The sequence below is a fragment of the Dendrobates tinctorius genome, unplaced genomic scaffold, assembly GCF_039654945.1.
Source record: "Dendrobates tinctorius isolate UK_male_01 unplaced genomic scaffold, ASM3965494v1 ptg000084l, whole genome shotgun sequence".
In the NCBI taxonomy this organism is placed as follows: domain Eukaryota; kingdom Metazoa; phylum Chordata; class Amphibia; order Anura; family Dendrobatidae; genus Dendrobates; species Dendrobates tinctorius.
The window spans coordinates 22016518-22036235 of record NW_027361752.1 but is presented as its reverse complement, the minus strand read 5'-3'; the positions used below and the strand labels follow the sequence as shown (position 1 = coordinate 22036235).

General features: G+C 44.0%; 1 protein-coding gene across 2 annotated transcripts in view; it reads left to right on the top strand.

Moving 5' to 3' along the window:
• Positions 1–583: 583 nt before the first annotated feature.
• The window catches only part of NRIP1 (nuclear receptor interacting protein 1), a 101295-nt gene continuing 82160 nt past the window's right edge, over positions 584–19718 (top strand). The window contains exon 1 of one of the 2 annotated variants that reach the window (XM_073584477.1): positions 584–705. The gene's annotated coding sequence lies outside the window, so the exon portion shown is untranslated. Of the gene's footprint in view, positions 706–7738; positions 7947–19718 lie in introns of those variants that run through there. The other variant, XM_073584476.1, reaches the window with a different exon arrangement.

Genomic DNA, 19718 nt, shown 5'->3' with positions numbered 1-19718 from the left:
AGATAGACAGGAATCACCGTAAAAACTAAATAGATAAATATTCGATTGTGTGAGAGATATAGATTGATATACCAGATATTTGATAGACAGATATTAGATAAGCACATAAATGTCAGACAGTAATTACATAGATACATGATATATATTAGACTCATAGGTACTTAGTAATATATTTAGATATAGTAGATATTAAAGTGAACCTGTTCCTGTTTTGGCCGCTATAAGATGCGGCCACTACCTTTCCGGGCTTAGCTAAGGCATTCCATAAAGCTGTAGATAAGCCCCCGATCCGACCTGCAAGATAAGAAAAATAAGTTTTATTATATTGACCCTGGGGGCGGTCCGCTCTGATAGGTGTCACAGGTCCGGGTCCGGTGCTTCCCATCTTCTTGCGATGCCGCCATCCTGCTTGCTTCCTGGCTCCCGGCATTGCGCTCCTGCGCAGGTGTACTTATCTGACCTGTTGAGGGCAGAGCAAAGTATTGCAGTGCGCAAGCGCCGAGAAAGGTCACAGAGGCCCAGCGCCTGCACACTGCAGTACTTTGCTCTGCCCTTAACAAGTCAGATAAGTACACCTGCGCAGGAGCGCAAAGCCAGGAGCCAGGAATCAAGCAGGATGGCGGCATCGCAAGAAGATTGGAGTCAACGGACCCGGACCTGCAACACCCGTCGGACCGGACCGCAGCGGACCGCCACCCCCTCCAGGTGAATATAATAAAAGTTATTTTTCTTATCTTATCAGCCAAACCTGGTGACAGGGTCTCTTTAAATAGAATAGATATTAGATGTCTAAATATTGGCTAGGTGTATAGATAGATGATACATAGATAGATAGATAGATAAATAGATAATATAGATAACAGATAAAAGGACTGAGAATATATATATCGATTGATAGATTAAACATTTGATATACAGATATACTATTATTGTTATTATTATATACAGAGGTATTCCCTAGATATACAGCTATTAGAGTGCCGGCTGTATACACAGGTATTCTCTGGATATACAGCTATTAGAGTGCCGGCTGTATACACAGGTATTCTCTGGATATACAGCTAGTAGAATGCCGGCTGTATACACAGGTAATCACTGGATATACAGCTATTAGAGAGCTGGCTGTATACATAGGTAGTCTCTGGATATACAGTACAGATATTAGAGTGCTGATTGTATACAAAAGTATTCTCTGTATATACAGCTATTAGAGTGCCGGCTATATACACAGGTATTCTCTGGATATACAGCTATTAGAGTGCCGGCTGTAGACACAGGTAGTCTCTGGATATACAGCTATTAGAGTGCCGGCTGGATACACAGGTATTCTCTGGATATACAGCTATTAGAGTGCTGGCTGTATACACAGGTATTCTCTGGATATACAGCTATTAGAGTGCTGGCTGTATACACAGGTATTCTCTGGATATACAGCTTTTAGAGTGCTGGCTGTAGACACAGGTAGTCTCTGGATATACAGATATTAGAGCGCTGGCTGTAGACACAGGTATTCTCTGGATACACAGATATTAGAGTGCTGGCTGTATACACTGGTATTCTCTGGATATACAGATATTAGAGTGCTGGCTGTAGACACAGGTATTCTCTGGATATACAGATATTAGAGTGCTGGCTGTAGACACAGGTATTCTCTGGATATACAGATATTAGAGTGCTGGCTGCATACACAGGTAGTCTCTGGATATACAGCTATTAGAGTGCTGGCTGTAGACACAGGTATTCTCTGGATATACAGATATTAGAGTGCTGGCTGTAGACACAGGTATTCTCTGGATATACAGATATTAGAGTGCTGGCTGTAGACACAGGTATTCTCTGGATATACAGCTATTAGAGTGCTGGCTGTATACACAGGTATTCTCTGGATATACAGCTATTAGAGTGCTGGCTGTAGACACAGGTATTCTCTGGATATACAGATATTAGAGTGCTGGCTGTAGACACAGGTATTCTCTGGATATACAGATATTAGAGTGCTGGCTGTAGACACAGGTATTCTCTGGATATACAGATATTAGAGTGCTGGCTGCATACACAGGTATTCTCTGGATATACAGATATTAGAGTGCTGGCTGCATACACAGGTAGTCTCTGGATATACAGATATTAGAGCGCTGGCTGTAGACACAGGTATTCTCTGGATATACAGATATTAGAGTGCTGGCTGTAGACACAGGTATTCTCTGGATATACAGCTATTAGAGTGCTGGCTGTATACACAGGTAGTCTCTGGATATACAGATATTAGAGTGCTGGCTGTATACACAGGTAGTCTCTGGATATACAGATATTAGAGTGCTGGCTGTACACACAGGTATTCTCTGGATATACAGATATTAGAGTGCTGGCTGTATACACAGGTAGTCTCTGGATATACAGCTATTAGAGTGCTGGCTGTATACACAGGTAGTCTCTGGATATACAGATATTAGAGTGCTGGCTGTATACACAGGTAGTCTCTGGATATACAGATATTAGAGTGCTGGCTGTACACACAGGTATTCTCTGGATATACAGATATTAGAGTGCTGGCTGTAGACACAGGTATTCTCTGGATATACAGATATTAGAGTGCTGGCTGTAGACACAGGTATTCTCTGGATATACAGATATTAGAGTGCTGGCTGTAGACACAGGTATTCTCTGGATATACAGATATTAGAGTGCTGGCTGCATACACAGGTAGTCTCTGGATATACAGCTATTAGAGTGCTGGCTGTAGACACAGGTATTCTCTGGATATACAGATATTAGAGTGCTGGCTGTAGACACAGGTATTCTCTGGATATACAGATATTAGAGTGCTGGCTGTAGACACAGGTATTCTCTGGATATACAGCTATTAGAGTGCTGGCTGTATACACAGGTATTCTCTGGATATACAGCTATTAGAGTGCTGGCTGTAGACACAGGTATTCTCTGGATATACAGATATTAGAGTGCTGGCTGTAGACACAGGTATTCTCTGGATATACAGATATTAGAGTGCTGGCTGTAGACACAGGTATTCTCTGGATATACAGATATTAGAGTGCTGGCTGCATACACAGGTATTCTCTGGATATACAGATATTAGAGTGCTGGCTGCATACACAGGTAGTCTCTGGATATACAGATATTAGAGCGCTGGCTGTAGACACAGGTATTCTCTGGATATACAGATATTAGAGTGCTGGCTGTAGACACAGGTATTCTCTGGATATACAGCTATTAGAGTGCTGGCTGTATACACAGGTAGTCTCTGGATATACAGATATTAGAGTGCTGGCTGTATACACAGGTAGTCTCTGGATATACAGATATTAGAGTGCTGGCTGTATACACAGGTATTCTCTGGATATACAGATATTAGAGTGCTGGCTGTACACACAGGTATTCTCTGGATATACAGATATTAGAGTGCTGGCTGTAGACACAGGTATTCTCTGGATATACAGATATTAGAGCGCTGGCTGTAGACACAGGTATTCTCTGGATATACAGCTATTAGAGTGCTGGCTGTAGACACAGGTATTCTCTGGATATACAGCTATTAGAGTGCTGGCTGTAGACACAGGTATTCTCTGGATATACAGATATTAGAGTGCTGGCTGTAGACACAGGTATTCTCTGGATATACAGATATTAGAGTGCTGGCTGTATACACAGGTAGTCTCTGGATATACAGCTATTAGAGTGCTGGCTGTATACACAGGTAGTCTCTGGATATACAGATATTAGAGTGCTGGCTGTATACACAGGTAGTCTCTGGATATACAGATATTAGAGTGCTGGCTGTAGACACAGGTATTCTCTGGATATACAGATATTAGAGTGCTGGCTGTACACACAGGTATTCTCTGGATATACAGATATTAGAGTGCTGGCTGTATGCACAGGTATTCTCTGGATATACAGCTATTAGAGTGCTGGCTGTATACACAGGTATTCTCTGGATATACAGATATTAGAGTGCTGGCTGTACACACAGGTATTCTCTGGATATACAGATATTAGAGTGCTGGCTGTAGACACAGGTATTCTCTGGATATACAGATATTAGAGCGCTGGCTGTAGACACAGGTATTCTCTGGATATACAGCTATTAGAGTGCTGGCTGTAGACACAGGTATTCTATGGATATACAGCTATTAGAGTGCTGGCTGTAGACACAGGTATTCTCTGGATATACAGATATTAGAGTGCTGGCTGTAGACACAGGTATTCTCTGGATATACAGATATTAGAGTGCTGGCTGTATACACAGGTAGTCTCTGGATATACAGCTATTAGAGTGCTGGCTGTATACACAGGTAGTCTCTGGATATACAGATATTAGAGTGCTGGCTGTATACACAGGTATTCTCTGGATATACAGATATTAGAGTGCTGGCTGTAGACACAGGTATTCTCTGGATATACAGATATTAGAGTGCTGGCTGTATACACAGGTAGTCTCTGGATATACAGATATTAGAGTGCTGGCTGTATACACAGGTATTCTCTGGATATACAGATATTAGAGTGCTGGCTGTATACACAGGTATTCTCTGGATATACAGATATTAGAGTGCTGGCTGTATACACAGGTAGTCTCTGGATATACAGCTATTAGAGTGCTGGCTGTATACACAGGTATTCTCTGGATATACAGATATTAGAATGCTGGCTGTAGACACAGGTATTCTCTGGATATACAGATATTAGAGTGCTGGCTGTATACACAGGTAGTCTCTGGATATACAGCTATTAGAGTGCTGGCTGTATACACAGGTATTCTCTGGATATACAGATATTAGAGTGCTGGCTGTACACACAGGTATTCTCTGGATATACAGATATTAGAGTGCTGGCTGTAGACACAGGTATTCTCTGGATATACAGATATTAGAGCGCTGGCTGTAGACACAGGTATTCTCTGGATATACAGCTATTAGAGTGCTGGCTGTAGACACAGGTATTCTCTGGATATACAGCTATTAGAGTGCTGGCTGTAGACACAGGTATTCTCTGGATATACAGATATTAGAGCGCTGGCTGTAGACACAGGTATTCTCTGGATATACAGCTATTAGAGTGCTGGCTGTAGACACAGGTATTCTCTGGATATACAGATATTAGAGCGCTGGCTGTAGACACAGGTATTCTCTGGATATACAGATATTAGAGTGCTGGCTGTAGACACAGGTATTCTCTGGATATACAGCTATTAGAGTGCTGGCTGTAGACACAGGTATTCTCTGGATATACAGATATTAGAGTGCTGGCTGTACACACAGGTATTCTCTGGATATACAGATATTAGAGTGCTGGCTGTAGACACAGGTATTCTCTGGATATACAGATATTAGAGTGCTGGCTGTAGACACAGGTATTCTCTGGATATACAGCTATTAGAGTGCTGGCTGTAGACACAGGTATTCTCTGGATATACAGATATTAGAGTGCTGGCTGTAGACACAGGTATTCTCTGGATATACAGATATTAGAGTGCTGGCTGTAGACACAGGTATTCTCTGGATATACAGCTATTAGAGTGCTGGCTGTAGACACAGGTATTCTCTGGATATACAGATATTAGAGTGCTGGCTGTAGACACAGGTATTCTCTGGATATACAGATATTAGAGTGCTGGCTGTAGACACAGGTATTCTCTGGATATACAGCTATTAGAGTGCTGGCTGTATACACAGGTAGTCTCTGGATATACAGATATTAGAGTGCTGGCTGTACACACAGGTATTCTCTGGATATACAGATATTAGAGCGCTGGCTGTAGACACAGGTATTCTCTGGATATACAGCTATTAGAGTGCTGGCTGTAGACACAGGTATTCTCTGGATATACAGATATTAGAGTGCTGGCTGTAGACACAGGTATTCTCTGGATATACAGATATTAGAGTGCTGGCTGTAGACACAGGTATTCTCTGGATATACAGCTATTAGAGTGCTGGCTGTAGACACAGGTATTCTCTGGATATACAGATATTAGAGTGCTGGCTGTATACACAGGTAGTCTCTGGATATACAGATATTAGAGTGCTGGCTGTAGACACAGGTATTCTCTGGATATACAGATATTAGAGTGCTGGCTGTAGACACAGGTATTCTCTGGATATACAGATATTAGAGTGCTGGCTGTAGACACAGGTATTCTCTGGATATACAGATATTAGAGTGCTGGCTGTAGACACAGGTAGTCTCTGGATATACAGATATTAGAGTGCTGGCTGTATACACAGGTATTCTCTGGATATACAGCTATTAGAGTGCTGGCTGTAGACACAGGTATTCTCTGGATATACAGCTATTAGAGTGCTGGCTGTAGACACAGGTATTCTCTGGATATACAGATATTAGAGCGCTGGCTGTAGACACAGGTATTCTCTGGATATACAGCTATTAGAGTGCTGGCTGTAGACACAGGTATTCTCTGGATATACAGATATTAGAGCGCTGGCTGTAGACACAGGTATTCTCTGGATATACAGATATTAGAGTGCTGGCTGTAGACACAGGTATTCTCTGGATATACAGCTATTAGAGTGCTGGCTGTAGACACAGGTATTCTCTGGATATACAGATATTAGAGTGCTGGCTGTACACACAGGTATTCTCTGGATATACAGATATTAGAGTGCTGGCTGTAGACACAGGTATTCTCTGGATATACAGATATTAGAGCGCTGGCTGTAGACACAGGTATTCTCTGGATATACAGCTATTAGAGTGCTGGCTGTAGACACAGGTATTCTCTGGATATACAGATATTAGAGTGCTGGCTGTAGACACAGGTATTCTCTGGATATACAGATATTAGAGTGCTGGCTGTAGACACAGGTATTCTCTGGATATACAGCTATTAGAGTGCTGGCTGTAGACACAGGTATTCTCTGGATATACAGATATTAGAGTGCTGGCTGTAGACACAGGTATTCTCTGGATATACAGATATTAGAGTGCTGGCTGTAGACACAGGTATTCTCTGGATATACAGCTATTAGAGTGCTGGCTGTATACACAGGTAGTCTCTGGATATACAGATATTAGAGTGCTGGCTGTACACACAGGTATTCTCTGGATATACAGATATTAGAGCGCTGGCTGTAGACACAGGTATTCTCTGGATATACAGCTATTAGAGTGCTGGCTGTAGACACAGGTATTCTCTGGATATACAGATATTAGAGTGCTGGCTGTAGACACAGGTATTCTCTGGATATACAGATATTAGAGTGCTGGCTGTAGACACAGGTATTCTCTGGATATACAGCTATTAGAGTGCTGGCTGTAGACACAGGTATTCTCTGGATATACAGATATTAGAGTGCTGGCTGTATACACAGGTAGTCTCTGGATATACAGATATTAGAGTGCTGGCTGTAGACACAGGTATTCTCTGGATATACAGATATTAGAGTGCTGGCTGTAGACACAGGTATTCTCTGGATATACAGATATTAGAGTGCTGGCTGTAGACACAGGTATTCTCTGGATATACAGATATTAGAGTGCTGGCTGTATACACAGGTATTCTCTGGTATAATGGCCATGACAGGGACAGCCATTAGCCGTACACTTCTCAGGCAGATGTGATTCTGACTGACCCCATGTAGCGGAGCAGCTGACGCCCCCAGTGCCGGTGGGTGCAGACCCCAGACAGGCAGCCGTGAGTGGCCGTGGAGCCCAGCTGCTCCTCCCGCTCCAGTGACAGCAGTGCTGTGTGGGCGGAAGGGTTCAGAGCTGACTGAGTGGATGAATGGCAGGAGTGGGAGGGCTGTGTGCAGCAGAGCCGGGTGAGCGGAGGGGGACGCGCAGACATTGCAGCAGAGCCCGGAGCCGCGCACACTCGCTGCCGCTCTCTGCACCTCACACTCTGGATTTGGGGACAATGTGGATGCGCTGCACCCTGGACAGCTGGACACCTGAGGGCCCGGCTCTGGGTGAGTACCTGTCCTCTGCCTCCTCTTCTTTCTCCTCTGCCTCCTCTTCTTTCTCCTCTGCCTCCTCTTCTTCTCCTCTGCCTCCTCTTCTTTCTCCTCTGCCTCCTCTTCTTTCTCCTCTGCCTCCTCTTCTTCCTCCTCTGCCTCCTCTTCTTCCTCCTCTGCCTCCTCTTCTTTCTCCTCATGCTGCTGCTGTATTGTTACGAGGAAATGGCCATGATGACTGTACAGCTTCTCCTCCAGCCCGATGTCTGACTCAGCCGGAGGGGGGAGGCTGGGGGCACCGCTCGGTGGTCCCTGGGGCCTGGACCCCCGTTGTGCCGTGGTCCCCGGCGCTGTGTGCGGAGCAGGGCGCAGACTGGGAGACGTCTGGTTTTGTGATTAGACCTCTGGCTCATGGCTATGAGGTAATGCTGTACCTTAGGAAGAAGCTGGCACACTGACACTGCACAGCTGGGGTATGTGCCCAGCCCCCCAGACGCTGGCTCACACTGGAGGGGCCACTGCTGGTTACTTACAGGGGGGCTCAGCGTTACCCTGGGGGGCTCCAACCTGAGCTGTCACAATGGAGCAGAGCTGGGTGTGGAGTGAAACTGCTGCTCACACTTTGTTACTGGCAGTGGGGGAGAAACTTGTGTGATACATTGTTATTATTCTGCCTATATGTCTACTGTCAGGAAAACCATAACATACTGGTGTGGCACCAACATATACTGCAGAGCTGTACACTGTATACTGATGTGGCACCCACATATACTGCAGAGCTGTACACTGTATACTGATGTGGCACCCACATATACTGCAGAGCTGTACACTGTATACTGATGTGGCACCCACATATACTGCAGAGCTGTACACTGTATACTGATGTGGCACCCACATATACTGCAGAGCTGTACACTGTATACTGATGTGGCACCAACATATACTGCAGAGCTGTACACTGTATACTGATGTGGCACCCACATATACTGCAGAGCTGTACACTGTATACTGATGTGGCACCCACATATACTGCAGAGCTGTACAATGTATACTGATGTGGCACCCACATATACTGCAGAGCTGTACAATGTATACTGATGTGGCACCAACATATACTGCAGAGCTGTACAATGTATACTGATGTGTCACCCACATATACTGCAGAGCTGTACACTGTATACTGATGTGGCACCCACATATACTGCAGAGCTGTACACTGTATACTGGTGTGGCACCCACATATACTGCAGAGCTGTACACTGTATACTGGTGTGTCACCCACATATACTGCAGAGCTGTACACTGTATACTGGTGTGGCACCCACATATACTGCAGATCTGTACACTGTATACTGATGTGGCACCCACATATACTGCAGAGCTGTACACTGTATACTGATGTGGCACCCACATATACTTGCAGAGCTGTACACTGTATACTGGTGTGGCACCCACATATACTGCAGAGCTGTACACTGTATACTGATGTGTCACCCACATATACTGCAGAGCTGTACACTGTATACTGATGTGGCACCAACATATACTGCAGAGCTGTACACTGTATACTGGTGTGTCACCCACATATACTGCAGAGCTGTACACTGTATACTGGTGTGGCACCCACATATACTGCAGAGCTGTACACTGTATACTGGTGTGTCACCCACATATACTGCAGAGCTGTACACTGTATACTGGTGTGGCACCCACATATACTGCAGAGCTGTACACTGTATACTGATGTGGCACCCACATATACTGCAGAGCTGTACACTGTATACTGATGTGTCACCCACATATACTGCAGAGCTGTACACTGTATACTGGTGTGGCACCCACATATACTGCAGAGCTGTACACTGTATACTGATGTGTCACCCACATATACTGCAGAGCTGTACACTGTATACTGGTGTGGCACCCACATATACTGCAGAGCTGTACACTGTATACTGATGTGTCACCCACATATACTGCAGAGCTGTACAATGTATACTGGTGTGGCACCAACATATACTGCAGAGCTGTACACTGTATACTGATGTGGCACCCACATATACTGCAGAGCTGTACACTGTATACTGGTGTGGCACCAACATATACTGCAGAGCTGTACACTGTATACTGGTGTGGCACCCACATATACTGCAGAGCTGTACACTGTATACTGATGTGGCACCCTCATATACTGCAGAGCTGTACACTGTATACTGGTGTGGCACCCACATATACTGCAGAGCTGTACACTGTATACTGATGTGTCACCCACATATACTGCAGAGCTGTACACTGTATACTGATATGGCACCAACATATACTGCAGAGCTGTACAATGGATACTGATGTGGCACCCACATATACTGCAGAGCTGTACACTGTATACTGATGTGGCACCCACATATACTGCAGAGCTGTACACTGTATACTGGTGTGTCACCCACATATACTGCAGAGCTGTACACTGTATACTGATGTGGCACCAACATATACTGCAGAGCTGTACAATGGATACTGATGTGGCACCCACATATACTGCAGAGCTGTACACTGTATACTGATGTGGCACCCACATATACTGCAGAGCTGTACACTGTATACTGATGTGGCACCAACATATACTGCAGAGCTGTACACTGTATACTGATGTGGCACCCACATATACTGCAGAGCTGTACACTGTATACTGATGTGGCACCCCACATATACTGCAGAGCTGTACACTGTATACTGATGTGGCACCCACATATACTGCAGAGCTGTACAATGGATACTGATGTGGCACCAACATATACTGCAGAGCTGTACACTGTATACTGATGTGGCACCCACATATACTGCAGAGCTGTACACTGTATACTGATGTGGCACCCACATATACTGCAGAGCTGTACACTGTATACTGATGTGGCACCTACATATACTGCAGAGCTGTACACTGTATACTGATGTGGCACCTACATATACTGCAGAGCTGTACACTGTATACTGGTGTGGCACCAACATATACTGCAGAGCTGTACAATGGATACTGATGTGGCACCCACATATACTGCAGAGCTGTACAATGTATACTGATGTGGCACCAACATATACTGCAGAGCTGTACACTGTATACTGATGTGGCACCAACATATACTGCAGAGCTGTACACTGTATACTGGTGTGGCACCAACATATACTGCAGAGCTGTACACTGTATACTGATGTGGCACCAACATATACTGCAGAGCTGTACACTGTATACTGATGTGGCACCCACATATACTGCAGAGCTGTACAATGTATACTGATATCTGGCACCCACATATACTGCAGAGCTGTACACTGTATACTGATGTGGCACCCACATATAATGCAGAGCTGTATACTGATATGGCACCCACATATACTGCAGAGCTGTACACTGTATACTGATATGGCACCAACATATACTGCAGAGCTGTACACTGTATACTGATGTGGCACCCACATATACTGCAGAGCTGTACACTGTATACTGGTGTGGCACCCACATATACTGCAGAGCTGTACACTGTATACTGGTGTGGCACCTACATATACTGCAGAGCTGTACACTGTATACTGGCGTGGCACCCACATATACTGCAGAGCTGTACACTGTATACTGGTGTGGCACCCACATATACTGCAGAGCTGTACACTGTTTACTGATGTGGCACCCACATATACTGCAGAGCTGTACAATGTATACTGATGTGGCACCCACATATCCTGCAGAGCTGTACACTGTATACTGATGTGGCACCAGAATATACTGCAGAGCTGTATACTGATATGGCACCCACATATACTGCAGAGCTGTACACTGTATACTGATATGGCACCCATATATACTGCAGAGCTGTACACTGTATACTGATATGGTACCCACATATACTGCAGAGCTGTACACTGTATACTGATGTGGCACCCACATATACTGCAGAGCTGTACACTGTATACTGGTGTGGCACCTACATATACTGCAGAGCTGTACACTGTATACTGGTGTGGCACCAACATATACTGCAGAGCTGTACAATGTATTCTGATGTGGCACCAACATATACTGCAGAGCTGTACAATGTATTCTGATGTGGCACCAACATATACTGCAGAGCTGTACAATGTATACTGGTGTGGCACCAACATTTACTGCAGAGCTGTACAATGTATACTGATGTGGCACCAACATATACTGTGTACACTGTATACTGATGTGGCACCAACATATACTGCAGAGCTGTACACTGTATACTGATGTGGCACCCACATATACTGCAGAGCTGTACAATGTATACTGATATCTGGCATCCACATATACTGCAGAGCTGTACACTGTATACTGATGTGGCACCCACATATAATGCAGAGCTGTATACTGATATGGCACCCACATATACTGCAGAGCTGTACACTGTATACTGATATGGCACCAACATATACTGCAGAGCTGTACACTGTATACTGATGTGGCACCCACATATACTGCAGAGCTGTACACTGTATACTGGTGTGGCACCCACATATACTGCAGAGCTGTACACTGTATACTGGTGTGGCACCTACATATACTGCAGAGCTGTATACTGGCGTGGCACCCACATATACTGCAGAGCTGTACACTGTATACTGGTGTGGCACCCACATATACTGCAGAGCTGTACACTGTTTACTGATGTGGCACCCACATATACTGCAGAGCTGTACAATGTATACTGATGTGGCACCCACATATCCTGCAGAGCTGTACACTGTATACTGATGTGGCACCAGAATATACTGCAGAGCTGTATACTGATATGGCACCCACATATACTGCAGAGCTGTACACTGTATACTGATATGGCACCCATATATACTGCAGAGCTGTACACTGTATACTGATATGGTACCCACATATACTGCAGAGCTGTACACTGTATACTGATGTGGCACCCACATATACTGCAGAGCTGTACACTGTATACTGGTGTGGCACCTACATATACTGCAGAGCTGTACACTGTATACTGGTGTGGCACCAACATATACTGCAGAGCTGTACAATGTATTCTGATGTGGCACCAACATATACTGCAGAGCTGTACAATGTATTCTGATGTGGCACCAACATATACTGCAGAGCTGTACAATGTATACTGGTGTGGCACCAACATTTACTGCAGAGCTGTACAATGTATACTGATGTGGCACCAACATATACTGTGTACACTGTATACTGATGTGGCTCCAACATATACTGTAGAGCTGTACACTGTATACTGATGTGTCACCAACATATACTGCAGAGCTGTACAATGGATACTGATGTGGCACCCACATATACTGCAGAGCTGTACACTGTATACTGATATGGCACCCACATATACTGCAGAGCTGTACACTGATGTGGCACCCACATATACTGCAGAGCTGTACACTGTATACTGATGTGGCACCCACTTATACTGCAGAGCTGTACAATGGATACTGATGTGGCACCCACATATACTGCAGAGCTGTACACTGTATACTGATGTGGCACCCACATATACTGCAGAGCTGTACACTGTATACTGATGTGGCACCCACATATACTGCAGAGCTGTATACTGATGTGGCACCCACATATACTGCAGAGCTGTACACTGTATACTGATGTGGCACCCACATATACTGCAGAGCTGTACAATGTATACTGGTGTGGCACCCACATATACTGCAGAGCTGTACAATGTATACTGGTGTGGCACCCACATATACTGCAGAGCTGTACTTTGTATGGCAGTAATAACAGTATACTGATATGGCACCAATATATACCATAGAGCTTCCTATGTAGTGGGAGCATTGATAGTAATAGTGTGTATTAATATAGCACCTACGTAGTAATAATATTATTCTTAACATTCAAAAGGCCGAAAGGATAGTGACCATGTGTGTTCATGTAGCATCAGCATAGCAGTGACAGTATATAGCATGTAATATAGCACTGATATATACTACAGGACCGTACAATCAAAGGGCCGTCCAGATAGTGATGTGTTAATAAAGCATCTACTTATACCGTAGTACCTGACAGTCAAAGCCGGTAATACGGAAATACCTGACGCTACTATATACCAGAATGGGAGCAGTAGCAATGGTGTGTATTAGTGTAGCACCAACATGGTAATAGCAGTTTATTGATATGGCACCGGCATATACCGTGTCCGGTCATCAGTGGCCGCAGTGCACATACAATAACAGAATAATAGAGCAGTTATTGATCTGCTGTGTAAGATCAGTGCCAGACGCACGAGACAGAAGGGCGATAGATCGCCAGCTCCGCGGACCAGGCAGCGCTCTTACAATGCAGGACTGTTCAGCTTTGGATTTCTTGCATGTGGCGTTCACATCGAATCTCGTCAGTGGGGTGACGGGGGTTACACAGTACAGAACAACCTCAGAGTCATACACAGGAGGGAGACTGAGTGTTTCAGTGAGTCACGCTGACGGCCCAATAACTGGCAGCTCTCCCAAGTTATGGTTGTACTCATCACACAAGTGCGGTGGACTTTAACCACAGCTGGCTTCCCCTGCATTGTTTTGACCTTATATTGCAATTTAGGATGTCACATTTCATGTAACACAAATGTTGGAGACAGAACAATTGGTTCTTTTTGCCTTGGAACAAGTAAGTGATTTCTCCTCACCAAAAAAAGAGAAATCGACATTTCTTTTCATATCACTTTTTGTATCTGTTGGATTTTTCAGTAGTTTATGTATCATATCGTACCTAGCAGAGCTGGACATGTAGTGCGGCGTTCATTGTGCTATCACAATGTATATCAGATAGGTAACTCATAGTGATGAGCGTGCGTGCAGGGATCAGGTGTTTTCTCAGCATGCTCGGGTGCTAATAACCGAGTGTCTGCGACGTGCTCGAATAATATGTTCGAGTCCCCGCAGCTGCTGTTAGACACATGCAGTGATTGCCTGTTTGTTAGGTAATCCCTGCATGTGTTGCGGCTGTCGAACAGATATGCAGCCGTGAGGACTGGAACATAGTATTCGAGCAGGCCGAAGTCACCCGGTTAGCACCTGGGCATGCTCGGATAGCACCTTATCCCAGCATGTTTGTTCATAACTAGTAACTAAATATATTGTAATGATTTTGGAATATTAGATAACGACAAAACTACAGACTCAAGAGTTTTGTATCTGGGTAGTTTGTCATTTATGAGTCGGAAAAAAAGTCACGTCCATATTTTCCATTGGTGACTATTAATGGTTGTGAGCTTGTACTTCCCTTTTTCCGCCCATCCATCAAGTGTGTATTACAGATTTCATCAACATGCATCACTCCAGCTGTTGTGGAACTACAAGTCCAAGCGTGCAATAACAAGATGGTTGATACATCAATCATTCAGCCAAGATCTGTCTCTCATGGCTTCTCAGCAAAGAGAGCGTGGCTCAGCCGGGCGCTCCGGTGCTCTCTATGAGAGAGCCGCTGTCAGATCCCTCCGGTGGAGACTTATCTCAGGGAGAATAAAAGAATTGGGAGTCCGATATGGGACATGCCCGATCCTTCTCTCTCTGATGTCATCTGCTGGCGCTAGTCTAGTGTGAATGGGGCCTTTAGGCTCCTGTTTGTCCGGCCGATGTGGAAGAAAAATAGATTGAAATTCAACATGCCGAACCATATGTGCCCAATCCCATGTTCTCAAGGGAGACGAGCCACCTCCAGGGAAGTCTGGCAGCTGCTTTCTCCTCTCTCCCCATTGAAAATATATGCACACTCCAACAATGATCCGACACCCAGCGAAGGGTATGTGCGCATACCATATTTTTTTCGGCATATGAAAGGATGGCACAGATGGGGGTCTGGACAATGGGATCCCCACCTCTCACTGTACCCTATTCTCTGGGCCGTCAGTTTACAGCTCATTTATCGACGCTACGCGACAGTACACACTATGAATTCACTGTTTTATGCTTGGAAGAATACTATGTACACTTTGTTCTAGATATTGGTGGTGCTCCTCATCCCTGGCCCCTGATATGCCAGAAAAAAAAAAATAAATAAATAAATATATATATATATATATATATATATATATATATATAATTTTTTTTTTTTTTTTTTTTTTTTATATATATATATATAGTCTTATAGGAGAACTTGGGGTTATAGTCCCAGAAGTTTCTGGAAGGTATGAACCACCTTGGACTTTCCCAAGAACTGTAGGCTGTTTGGCTATTTTACATCAGGGGCTTTTCTTTTTATAGTTTGTTTGTTTGTTTATATATAGCTGTTGTTAGAATCTGAAATTCTGAATGTGATTTTCGCTATCTGTGAGACCATTTGACTTCTGGAGAACATGATCCCATCGCTTGTCATCTCATATTAGTCACTGTTTATCACCCTCAAAATAGCAGCTAGCAAAGCGATGGGGGCTGTTTGATTTGGGGTCTTTGTGGTCATTCATTTACTATATCAGGTATCACATTAGTCAGAGACGGGTTACGAAATGGAACCCCCCCAACAAAGACAAATATTGGAAACATATATACTGATAGGGAACTTAGATTGTGAGCCCCATCAGGGACGGTGCCAGCAATGTCTGTAAAGCGCTGTGGAATTAATGGCGCTATATAAATGAGTAAAATAAATATGTATCAGACCACCACAACCTATACATACATCACCCTGCATATCCCCATGCAAATAACTGAATTAGATATGCGTTTTGTCGTCGGTGATCCATGTCATACCGCTGGACTTTGTGAAAGGAGATTACAGCTGATGGACTAATGTTTATTTTAAAGACACGGCGCGTTAACTCCCTAATGCTGTTTTGTGTGCCCTGGATTGTCGCCTACACCTTTATGGTTGTGGCAGCCAAGCGTCCTAGCCTAGAATATTCTTTGACTTTGTTCCCCAGAAGGTGAAGTCATGAAATGCTCTATTATCTTATCTAGGAGATTCCCATGTGTTTGTGATTAGGAAGAAGTGGCAGCGTGGATTATATCCTCTGATGGATCCAGTAGCTGGGCTGCAGCTTCACTGTCTAGCCTCCGCTTTTGGAATCTTGTGTAGATGACTCTTTATGTGAGACGTGTTGTGTGAAGACCTCTCTAGTTAAAAAGAACTGAAGAATAAATACTGGCATGTACTTTTTTTTTTTTTTTAACCTGCTGCTATTCTCCTGAATCCAGCATCGCTTTTCTTTTGTTTCTACGCCTCTCCATTCCAGAGATATGGCCCACTTTTCCATGCATATAAATGTAGACATTTTAGTCAAGGGGGTGTGGAAGAACAGTTGAGGACCATGCCCTCTTGGCTAAAAAGACTAAGGTTACATATATTAAAGAAAGGGTTATATCTCAGGAACGGAGAGGCGTAGGAACCAAAGGAAAACAATGCTGAATTCAGGAGAACAGCGGCGTTTATACAAGGTTAAAAGAAATACAGATTTATGGCAAATGACAGGTTCTCATGACATAGTATGGCCAACTCGCGCAACTAAGGACTTCTCCCCCTATTACTAAAATTCCCAGTACCATTAACCAAAGTGGCCTTGATAATCATACACGGGAGACCATGTTTTGGATAATATTGACCACGGCGGCCATTTATTTAACAAATAGTACAATAACCATTCTGTATTAGAGGAATACCGGAAAAAAGAGGGAGGTCCTTGGAACTACCGGATCTGCCATGAAACTCAAGCTCGAAGGCAGCACACCACGGTAGGTGGTAAAATAATGCCAAGCATCAGCTCCCAGGGTACACCCCCGTCCAGAACCCCACTAAGTGCCAGTCTCAGCCATTACTAATTCCATCCTGAAGGGAACCATCCATCTGATTTCCCCCCCCCCCAACCAATTTTTACACCAAATTCAAGGACCCCCCCCCCCCACCACCTCCGCCACTGCGACCCAAAATGTCAATTACTTCCAAATGTCCCTTATATTTGTCTCATATATGTATATATTATAGCACTGTAATGAGAATAATTCAAATACAGTGGGCGGGTGGAACCCTTCACCTTGAGGATCCCCTAAAATGGCCCTCTTCTCACACTTTTTCTTGTATACACCCCTTATGGTTTCTCCCTCTTGACTTTCTATGTTCTAATCAATGACCACCTATCCCTACAGTGACTCTTAGCTTATAATTACTATTTCCTTATTGTGCTGTCTGGCTCCAATCAGTAATAGTAACTGTTACGTGGAGCCCGTAATGTTCATGCATGTTCAGGGGAGACTTCCTAGCCTTGACATAATGGGGAACATTTCTGAAGCTCATAATAAGCAATCACAGTGCAGTTTTCATTTGGCCAGAGCTGTTTTTTTTTTGTTTTTTTTTAAAAATGAAAACTGGTTGCTGCAGGGAAAGAAAACTCCTCAGATTTTCTTTTAGATTGTTTCCAGAAATGAGACCCAAAATGTTTTTCCATCCGGATAACCCCCATTCATGTACAGAATTATGGATGGTGATCATCTTAGATCCTTAGGCCTCTTTCACACTTCAGTTTTTTGCATCAGTTATAATCCGTCAAATAGGCGGACAAGCGGATCCGTTCTCAACTGATGGCACAGGATCCGTTTTCAGACGGATCCTGAAAATGAAGAAATCGGAGACAGAGAGAGACAGAGAGAGACAGAGAGAGACAGAGAGAGAGAGAGAGAGAATTTTTTTTTTTTTTTGTCCGGCACCCAGAAAGAAATTCGGGTTAAATCAGTGTTTGCAGGATCCGCCAGAGAAAAAAACCTTACAAGCTCCGTTTTGAAATTTTTGAGGATGGTGACGGACAGCAACTTTTGGCGGATCCTCACAAAAAACGGATGCAACGGACAGCAATCCGTCACAATCCGCCATTAATGCAAGTCAATGGGAAAAAAACGGATCCTCAAAAAAAATTTGAGGATCCGTTTTTTTCAAAACCTGGCGGATTGTGACTGATTGTAAAAAACGGAAGTGTGAAAGAGGCCTAAGACCTCCAGCCAAGTGGGAGAGCACAGCAAGGACTGGGGAACCATGTATTTTGGTCGCCTGCAAAAAAAAAATCTTGTTCTGCTGACTGCATCTTCAGACTGTCACCCAACACATTTCAGGTTGTGTGGCGGCACACCGGTGTAAGTCTGTAGGATCAACCACATATCCAATAGATTAAAACAAAATGAATGTAAAAAAGCATCTTTCAAGCCAAAGTAATGAACACCCGAAGAGTTTAACTATTACGAGTTCTGTTGTTTTTAGTCATAGCATATGACTACTGTACACCATGAGTAATAACCACTCTGACTCAAATCTCGAAGGAGTTAAGCTTCTCGAATGTAATGCACTTTAAAAAAAAATATAAAGGTAATAAAATTAAAAGGGATATCCACTACTTGGACAACCTCAATCCCTCTATTTCCTCCCAGTTAAATAATAACACTTATACTCCCATCCAATATCGGCATTTTCTAGTGATGTCGGCGCTGGCTGTCCCGGGGATCCCTGCGGCCAATCAGGGTTCACGCTCCACCTTCGGACATATCAAGACAACCGGAGGAGTGAGAGACCAGCTGCAGGTCGCAATTACTTCTGTAGGAGAGGAGAGTGAAGCAAGTGCTGATTGGCTGCAGGTATTGTGTGGCATAACAATGTCATGCAATCCCTGGGTGAGCCGCAAGAGTGTCACCCACAACAGAGGTGAGTATAAGTGTTATTATTGTACTAGGGAAGAGTTTGTCCGAGTACTGGACAACACCTTTAATATAAATAGTAATAAAATTGTAATATATTTAGAGAGGACTAGTCACCGAATT